We start from the raw sequence: 10003 nt of genomic DNA on the forward strand, positions 1-10003 counted from the left end.
AATATATCAGATATTTGACTCTATTTTATTGGAGACTGATATTCTTTTCTAGGACTGCCTACCCTTTTAAAAATAAGTATAGATTTCAACTGTATTTTAAGCCAGTCTAAGATACTTCTTATTTTATAACTTTTTAAAGAGAAATCTAACCAGATTTGTTTCAAGATGTCTTTATAACTTTATGCTCTTCCCTGGCAACATAGTGTTATTTCTTCTCATATTTCTCACTGGATATAAGTGAATATTAACAGAATCATTAATAAATTGGAAATTGTAAAATAATAGAAAAGTGGTCTTTCTCTTTATTCTGAAACCAAAGTCTCCACAATATTTTGGAAAGAATTTAGTCTTTGAAAGTACTTAGAAGTGTTACTTTTATGTGGAGTTCTATAGTGAGGAGAAATCTCAATATGAAATATCACAATTTCAGAATTTTAACCTTGTTGTATAGAAGAATAACTGTATATGTACATACAAGCAGATATCAATGTAGGCATTAGTTAACCTTTTAATACAAGTATCAGATTATAAGAAATATTTTAATCAAGTGAATCCAGAGCTTTTATTTTGGTGGTAATGGTTTGTTAATTGGTCGTATACATGTCATATGTGTATATTTTTAAATCTTCTTCATATTACCTGCTATCATTTAGCATTTAATATCAATAATTACAGCAAAGGGAGTTTGATGGTGTTACTAAGAAATTAAATAACATTAAAACCTAAATTAAAACACAGTTGTGTCTACATTTGGTGTTAACATTGCACCCCAAATAATTTTATCTCTATTGCTTACTTAAAAAAATGCGTGGACAATTAACTATATCTCCTTTTTAACAGTTTTTTAATTCTTAACATTTTGAGATGCTAAAATTTTGTATTATAAGCCTAGACGGATATATTTTAAGGTTGATTTCCTCTTCCCATCTCACAAATTTGTATCCTACGCAAAAGTTTATATATTTAGAGATTGAATGTTTAAAACGTCTAGTATTTGTACAATAGTTGACTAAATCATTTCTATCACTATTTTAATCCTTGTATTCTTTTTGCATGTTAATTTTTATAGTCCATGGGAGCATTTCTTTTGTATATGTTTTATTCTGTGGAATTATTCTATATTTTTGTTCATTGCTCGAGGACTATACTAGATTTCTAGACTTCCAAGTGCCATAGTCTTTGTTTTCTTTTCAGATCGATTTATGTTGTAAAACTAGGGGTGACTGTGTTAATTTGTCCTTTGAGATTCAATTGAGCTGAGATTTATTGAGCCTTTCAGATTGCATTCCTTAGCATAACCTAGTGCTGGAATCCCGCTGAAATCTTATAATAATAATGATTAATTATATGTCATCTGAAATTTTTAAAGAATTGATACACTTTGGAATGTGATTTTCGCAGTAAACTCAAGATACCAAATCACTTAGTTTTTACTTCCTTCCTTTAGCATGTCCACCGATCGATGTAAAATCATGAAATCATCCAGTTCAATTACTGTGTCATTGGGCTATGACTTAAAAAATTGAACTAGAAGATTTTATTTTTATGATTTTTTAATAATTATTGGTGATACACACACACACACACACACACACACCCCCACACACACCCCTATACTTCTGTGTTTGCAGTATCTTCCAAGGACATTTAAATTGGGGGCATTTCTCTTTAGACCAACAACTAACCTTTGGCTTTATCGGGAGTGTCCAGGGATGCCTGACGGAGTGCTTTAACTGAGTCTGCCCTAAGTCACAGTGTTGTCAGCATCTGATACTCTTGAGTCTTCTTGTCCATCTGTAGGGTGTGTAGCATTCTTTCACAGTCTAGCTTTTTGCCAGGTGTTATCTAACTGTATAAATCTGAGTGATGAAGTAATGGAAGAGTTAACATATTTGGTATCTAAATGGCCCCAGCAGAGGATATGTTACCTTAAAGAAAGAGTTTGACAATGTACTTGGAACCCCCTCTGGTCAGCCCTTACCCTGTGTACATGTAAGTTCCTAAAATTTCAGTACATCAGAAATAATATTAAATGCATAACTTTAGTAATTAGAAATGTGAATAGTTTTCTGTTTACACAAAATGTGTGTGTGTATCTTTGAGAGGTTTTTGAGGAAACACATTGGTATAAACCTCAACTAAGGCTGAAAACCATGTGTCTTGAATAATTTGTTATACCAACCACACTTGTTTTTTTGTTTCTTTTTACTACTTTACGCCTGTTGGAAGAGAATTAAATGTCACTTATCTCCTTCCAAGATGACAGATTAACTTTCAATATTTGTATCATTTAGGAATAAGAAAATATCAATTGCAAAATGAACAGGACAACAATTCTTAAGTTGCAAATTTCTATTACGTTATTTTCCGTTTAATGCAAAATGCTCTGAAATTTTGGAAAACTTAGAATCTACTTCTATTCAAATAACACTTTTAAGAAATGGGTTTGTTTTTTTTTTAACAAAAAAAAAATTGAATGAGTATTTTAAGCCATCGTCACACAGTGGCATTTGGTTTAAATGCCATTTTAATTATGTTCTTTAAAAGTCAATTCAACTTAACTTTATATCTTTCTTTTAAAATATATTTTATAGTGACCTTTTAATGCCTGAATATGATGAGATGTTGTGGATGTCACATTCGTTAGTATAAAATGGTAAAAAGCTGTGTTGCTGACGTTTCTGGGCCTTTCATCAGCTGTATAAATATAGGATCATGGGAGGCTTGAGATCTTCTAGGTATTTGAAATGTTGTAGTATGTGCCCTAGTTTGTGTGTGCTATTTTACAGATAGCCCTCATTTCATGCAGAGTCCTGTATTTAAATAACTCATATCATTGCTATTCTGCATAGTGCTTTTACAGTCAAACATCTGAAAGGTGATTGACTTTTTTCCCATAGCTCTATAATTTATAAGAAATCGTAAAATGAAAAGACTAGCCCAAGATGATTTTGATGCATGGTTATAATCTTAATATCAGTATTGAAAATAAAGATTAAGTCTGTTCTGAATATACTGGTTAGGTAACTGATCAACTTGAATTTCATATCATAACTCCTTTTCATTGTTTAGTTTGTGTTTTTTGCATTTAATTTGTAGGTGTTGGGTGTCTTTGATTTTATGTCTTTTGAGAAATTTATGATCAGGTACTTTATTTATGACATTGTAGCCTCAGCTTAGGCAATTGATTGAAATACAGTACAGGGAAATTTAGTATGTATTTTTTTTAAAGCTTAAATTGGGAACATGAACCAACAGTGCAAATGTGGAGTTTTGGAGAAAGGTAAGGGAATGGCAGTTAATTTCTTTTGGTCTTTTATATTTTTAAAATCTTATTTGCAATATTTGATATGATTTGCCTTTGGAAATTTGTAGTATATTGTCATGTTTTAAAGCTGTGAAGAAAGATTATAATTCATTGAAATTATAATGTAGAAAGGAGTTTATAAACTGTAGAGTGTAATGCAAATATAAATTATTTTTATTATTATACCAACTATAATATTTAACAGGCAAGAATTTTATTAATATGCTACCAAAGAATAAATGGGATGCAATGTTAGCGGTGCTGGGGGAAGTTAGTGAGTGATAACACAGCATGTGGTAGGCTCTGTTGAATAAATGACTTGGTTGAAATTATAGAGAAATTATTCAGAGGGAAAAGTTAATATATTTCCTTTTTGTGACTTCAAACCCTGAATCATATAGAAGGGATTCAGTTACATCTAAGTCATATTCCTTGAATTTAGAGTTGGAAAATACAGTTTTTCTCCATATATATTGAATCTGTCAGCTGTATGAGTTAGATTTTGTTAACCAAGTTGAAAATAAATACATTCATTTAAAAATATATATCACAAAGGTTTGAGTTTAAAACACTGTCAGAATACTCCGTTGTTTCCAGTCTCGCTATAGAGTAGCCTTCTTCTGGAGAGCAGTTTTATTGACATGCATGTGAAGTAAGATTTGCAGCTATTTGACGCAATTTCCAATTTGAGACCAAAAATATTACTAACTTTACAGCTTTACAATCAAAGCTACTATATGTTTGTTGATCTTTCAATTTTCAGACTATGGTAAAGATAAAAAAGAGAGTGGAGTGATGGATTGACCCTTGGGTACAATGCAGAAATCAAATTTAAAAAAATGATCAGGGAAGTTCTTGAAAAGAAAAAAGAGCATAGGAGGAAAAAGATGTTATTATAAATTTGGGTCTGAATTTCTTGGTGCCCATCTTTGTATGGAAAAAGGTTCTATATTGGAGATGGTTACCTTCCAGTAAAAGAAAATTTGAACTGGACACTGGCAATGAAGCTTAACTGGCTTAGAGGTAAAGACAATGGCAAGCAGGGGCCATTGTTCTGACTGATACGGAGCTTTCTAAGTAGAGCTTGAGGACATGGAAACTGGATGGAAATGCAGACTTTTCTTACATGCTGAAGTTTCCCAATCATGCAAAATGTAATTATAGAAAGTGGGGATAAGGAAGTTGTCATGTTCTTGCCTAGTCCTTTTCTGTTATAGCTATGGATAGAATAACCAGTGATGATTTTATGATCCGTAAGCTGGTAGCCTTAAGGATCTGTTTTATAGGTAACTTGGAGTAATTTTAGGTAATAGAGTAGAACTGAGAGTAATAGATGGAAGGGAGAGTAATTACCCCTGAAATTTATAAGAATAAGCCATCTCCAGAAGAAATACAAACACCAATAAATAGTGAAAGATGCTCGATCTCACTAATAATCAAGAAATGTAAGGTATACCACTTTTCATCTGGTAGATTGAATTAGAAGGCTTGTTGGCGGAGCATGAGAAAGTCACAGGCATGCACAGTGTAAATTGGCACAATCTTCTAGGAGATAGTTTCTTTGTCCTCCTGAAACCACCTGCCCACTTAGACTTCTGTGGCGTGAGGACCAGCTTCAGAAGGACGTCCTACCTAACCAGACTCATGGAAGCTTTGTCTCCTTCTACTCCTGCCGGACTCAGATGGTGGGACCGGGTGTGTATGGCAGAAGCTTTACCTCCAGCAGCTGTGTGGAGAGGTTAGGTAGCAAGCCTAGAAGTTCAGGGTGTAAATTTTGACCAAGGAGAGGCAGGTGATAGGAAGCAACTGGCTGTTAAATTGCTTTTCCTTTCTTGCCTTTCTTCCTTTTTTTTCTTGTCTGTTCTGAGACATGGTGGTCCATTTAGCCTGGCAGGAAGACATCCTGTGTGACTTAGGTCAGTGAAGCCAGCTCAGGAACAGCAACATCTTCTATTGGCTTTCCCTTCTTACCTCCCTTTCCCTCTCATTCTCCATATCCTGGGATTTCACTTAAGAATTCCTGAGCTTGCAAACTTTGCCTTAGGTTCTGTTCTTTAGGGAGTGTTAGCTAAGAAACTAACAGTTTCATTTCTGACATCTTCCATAAAAATATTTGCAAGTTCCAGAAGATATATCTATCTATCTATCTATCTATATATCTATAATGCTGCAATTATCTATATAGATAGATAGATAGATAGATAGATAGATAGATAGATAGACAGATATATATATATATCTATCTATATAGATATATAGTTGTAGAACTATACTTACTGAGCTTTTGGACATATGTTATGATGCAGCATTATTTGCCTTCCTGAAATTTTGGAAGCAATCTAAATGGTCATCAATTGGGAAACGGTTAAATAATGATATATAATAGACAACTATCCAGCAATAAAAAGAATGATATGGAACGTTCCCCACAATAAATTATGTGAGATAAAGTGCATGTCACTGTGTCTAGTTTGATCCCATTTGGGGAAATTAAGCCACCAGGCAATTACAGGTGTGTTTGTACCCATGTGTGATTTTCAGAATTTTCCTCTAGGTAAATCTGTGACTATATACCATCAGCCAGAGTTGCTTCATAACACCATGGGATGGAAACAATGTATAGAATTTTGTGTATAGAATTTTGTGCATAGAATATTAGTCCATAGGACTTCGAGGAAAAAAATGAAATATAACTTTAAAATCTATGTGGGTTAAACTTTAATAGTATTTATCTACTGACATTATAAATGACTGAATACTTGTCTCTTCCCTCCTGTAAACTTTAAGCCTCCAGAGGTTAAGAAGACATATCTGTCTAGGTCAACATTGTACTACCTGTTAGGAGGCAGTAACTATAAGTTGAATTAATGAGTAAGTGAGAAATAAAGCATATATACAGTGAAGTATGACATCTATTTCCTAGGTCATTTGTAGAACTATACTTACTGAGCTTTTGGACATATGTTATGATGTTGCTAAAAATGTTTTAAAGCTATATAAGTGAAACTAACATTCCTAATTTATTTAATTAAACATTCTATTTCATATGTTTATCCCATTTCATAAAGTGAGATGGTGAACCACCATTCAGTTTTCACATTATACAGCCTAATTACAAACTCAGGGTCAGACCTATACTGGGAGGCAGCAGACCAATAAATCTTTATTACAAATGATATGCCCCAAAGGAGTGTTTACTGGTTACTTTAGCCAACTTGTAAATGAATAGCTTAAGACCAAGAGTGATTAGACAGGATCTGGAGTAAAGAATCCTTGTAAAATGAATGGCAGGTTTCTTGGTATTTGAGAGTTGTTATCTCCTTTATGCTGATTCTTTTTCTTTTTTTTTTTTTAATTAAGTTTATTGGGATAACCTTGGTTAATACAATTATATAATTTTCAGGTGTACATTATAATTTGACATCTGTATATTCTATTGTGTTTACCACCCAAAGTCCAGTTTCCTTCAGCTACCATATATTTGATCCCCTTTACCCACTTTACTCTCCCCCTACCCCCCAATATTTGACCCCCTTTACCCTGTCTACCCCCACCTACTCTACCCTCTGGTAACCACTAGTCCATGTCCATGAGTCTCTGTTTGTCCTGTTCATTTGTTGCTTTTAGGTTTATAACCCACATGTAAACGATATCAAGTGATTTTCAACTTTTTCTGCCTGGCTTATTTTGCTTAGCATGACTATCTCGAAGTCCATCCATGTTGTCATAAATGGCAGTGTTTCATCTCTTCTTATGTCCTTTATACTGATTCTTATTCTTAGTTGTCACTAATATTCTCTGTGCAGGTGTCTCAGCTTTCACTTTTCAATAGTAAAAGCTAAATAATCTTGATTATAACTGCTTTGAAATAAAAATAAATCACACAGAAGCAGCAAGTTTTCTGGGCCAATTAGAAAGTGTTTCTTAAGCTTTGGTATTCATGGTCTGCTATTTTTATGCATAGGAAAACTAGTACTTAAAGATAAATTTTAATGACTATTCATCATAATTGTTTTAATAATAAAATTAAGTACTTATTTAAAATGTAAATACACCCAATAATACATCATTAATTTCTTATCTAACAAGTCAAGAAAACCAGCAAGTGTTGAAAAAGTGCCAGGCCTTTGCTGAATGAGCATTGTAATCAAACTGAGAAACCACTTACAGATTACTTGATAGATTGCCAGTGACCACCAAAAGCCTATGGACTTCAAAAACTTTCTATCTAAAATATTTAAAATACTGTCTCTATCAATCCAGATTAGGTAGAACTATCATCTAGAGCTAGACTTAGATGAAAGGATACTAAGGATAATTAATTTGATACACTTGGTATTTTTCTTTCTATAAAAGGATGATGATGCCTCATCTTTGAAATATTTGAAAATAGTTAAATGGAAAGATATGGTTAAAACTGTGTGTTGATCATTGTTTCACTTTATTTATTTTATTCATTATGTTAATAGTTTTTTTCTTTCTAAATGTTCTTTAATGTTCTTCTCAATCATGAGATTCTTAATTTAGTGGATCTTAGGGTAGCATCCAAAATATTAAATTTCTGTAATTTTCATTGTACTGCTATGATATAGCTACTGAGTTACAAAGGAAGATTTAATAATATTTTCATTCGTTTGTCCATTTACTTATTTTTCATTCAATCAATTTGTCTGGCATTAGTGTTAGATTTGGGGATACAAAAGTAGATAAGACATAATCCTTTCAGAAAGATCAAAATCTAGTGAAAGAGAAAAACGTTTAACCTTGTCATTGTGGTGGAGTGAGAATAATACTGACGGCTTCGTGAACAAAGGGCTGCATGACCCGAGGGAGGAGGTCTCTTACCAGCCATTGGGAAGTCGCGAGGTAGCCGTTAAGCTGGGTCTCATGGATTGAGCCTGTGTGTGCGTGGAAGCAGGGGGTGAAACAGCATTTTGGGTAGAGGCAGCAGGTGCAAAGGAGTAGAGGTAGAAGAGACTTTGGTATATTCAGAAAATGGAGAAAAGTTTATTGCGTGAGTCATTGCTTAGGAAAATATGGATAGGTAGATGAAGGTTAGAGTGTTATTTTAGCAGCATTATGAAGTTCTGTCTGGAGTGAAGAGAAACGGCCCTGTACAGGAAAAAACAGTAAACATTAAACATTAAAAAAACAACAACATTATTTTGCCTCTGAATTTTATAATTCATATATTGAAAACTATTTAAATGCCCACTTTTGGCAGACCTTAGATTATTACTTGGGAATTATTAATGTAATGATTTAAACATAATCATAAGATGTTTACATATTGATTTAGAAAAATTCATATGTGGAAGAACTAGGTTTTATGACTTTATACGAAAGAATAAAGAAGTAGGTTGGAAGAGTGTGAATGTATCTTTAGTGTTTAAATTTTTCAATTTTTAATGGTATAGATTGCTACAGAAAAATTACAGAGCAGTGTGTAGGTCTAACATCCTTAAAGAAAACTATTAAATTTTTTTTTGCATTCTGAGTGTTATATGTTAATAACATTCTAATATACACTTTCATCATAACAGTGTAATAAAAATGCATTGTTAAATAATCATAAAATATGTTCAATGTTCATTTTTTCCCCATTGATTTAAGTATGCTTATACTTATCAAGATGTAAAACTAGAAACAATTCTGTCAAGGATGTTTTCTCTTTTAAACTTTTAATTTCAACTATCATTTTGTTTTACCAATGTCTGAAGGATTCTTTTTCATAAACCTTTGGTATCTCGTACAGTCTATTGCCTCAGCTCTATTGTGGGATAGACCTTATTCACTAGATTCTCTCAGAGCTCATATCAGCCAAGATGGAATATCAGAAGGAACAACTATCACCCTAGTTTCAAAGGGAACAGTCATCAGCAAATTCAGGAAAAAAGGAAGCCCACTTAGGTGATGATATTCTGGGGGTGGTTGGCAGTTCAGGTTACCAGTTTTCCATCACATGTTGAGTGTTGAATATACTGGACAAAATTCTTTCAGATTTTTAGTGGTTTGGAGTTTTTTTAGAATTATAGAACTCTTGGACATTATTTGATACAGCCTGGAAGTATCCTTCCTTCTGACAATTTTAGAAGTGACAAAATAGACCCAGGTTAGGCTGTCAATTAATAATAACTTGAGAAATAACCTAATGAATTTCCTTTTGGAACTGCGATATTTCAGCCTTTTGGAATTCTTTTCGGAATTGTGATAGTTTAAAATCACTCTTAGATGATAATGCTTATTATATATATTTAACTACATAGACTATGAAAGTTTCTTTTAACTCATAAAATGTTATGTGTACTTTGAAAATAAATGACTCCAAATTTATTAATTGTTATGGAGATTACAACCCTGTTGTGAAAGACCGCTTCCATATCACACATGTAGTAAATATTTTTATAGAAACATGGTCATAAGTAGTCCCAGGAAATCCCTCTTGAATATGCTATATTTACATTTCAATTTTATGTTGTTGGTTTGTTGATTTAAATTTGAATATAATTAGAATAAATAACACGCTAATGACTTCATTTTACATTTTGAGTCAAAGCTTATTAAATTAAACCTTTATCCCCAGAATAACATCTTGAGGAAGCATATGCAGTTTACTAGATTTAAATGTTTTCTTGAAATCACATGTATTTGATTTTTCCATCTGTAAAAGTTAAGAATGTTGTATAAATAAAACTA

At 32.7% G+C, this 10003-nt stretch overlaps 1 protein-coding gene across 1 annotated transcript in view; it reads left to right on the top strand.

Moving 5' to 3' along the window:
* The window catches only part of ACBD6 (acyl-CoA binding domain containing 6), a 133628-nt gene that overhangs the window by 20931 nt on the left and 102694 nt on the right, over nucleotides 1–10003 (top strand). The window lies entirely within an intron of this gene.

This window comes from Pteropus alecto, unplaced genomic scaffold (assembly GCF_000325575.1).
Source record: "Pteropus alecto unplaced genomic scaffold, ASM32557v1 scaffold101, whole genome shotgun sequence".
Taxonomy (NCBI): domain Eukaryota; kingdom Metazoa; phylum Chordata; class Mammalia; order Chiroptera; family Pteropodidae; genus Pteropus; species Pteropus alecto.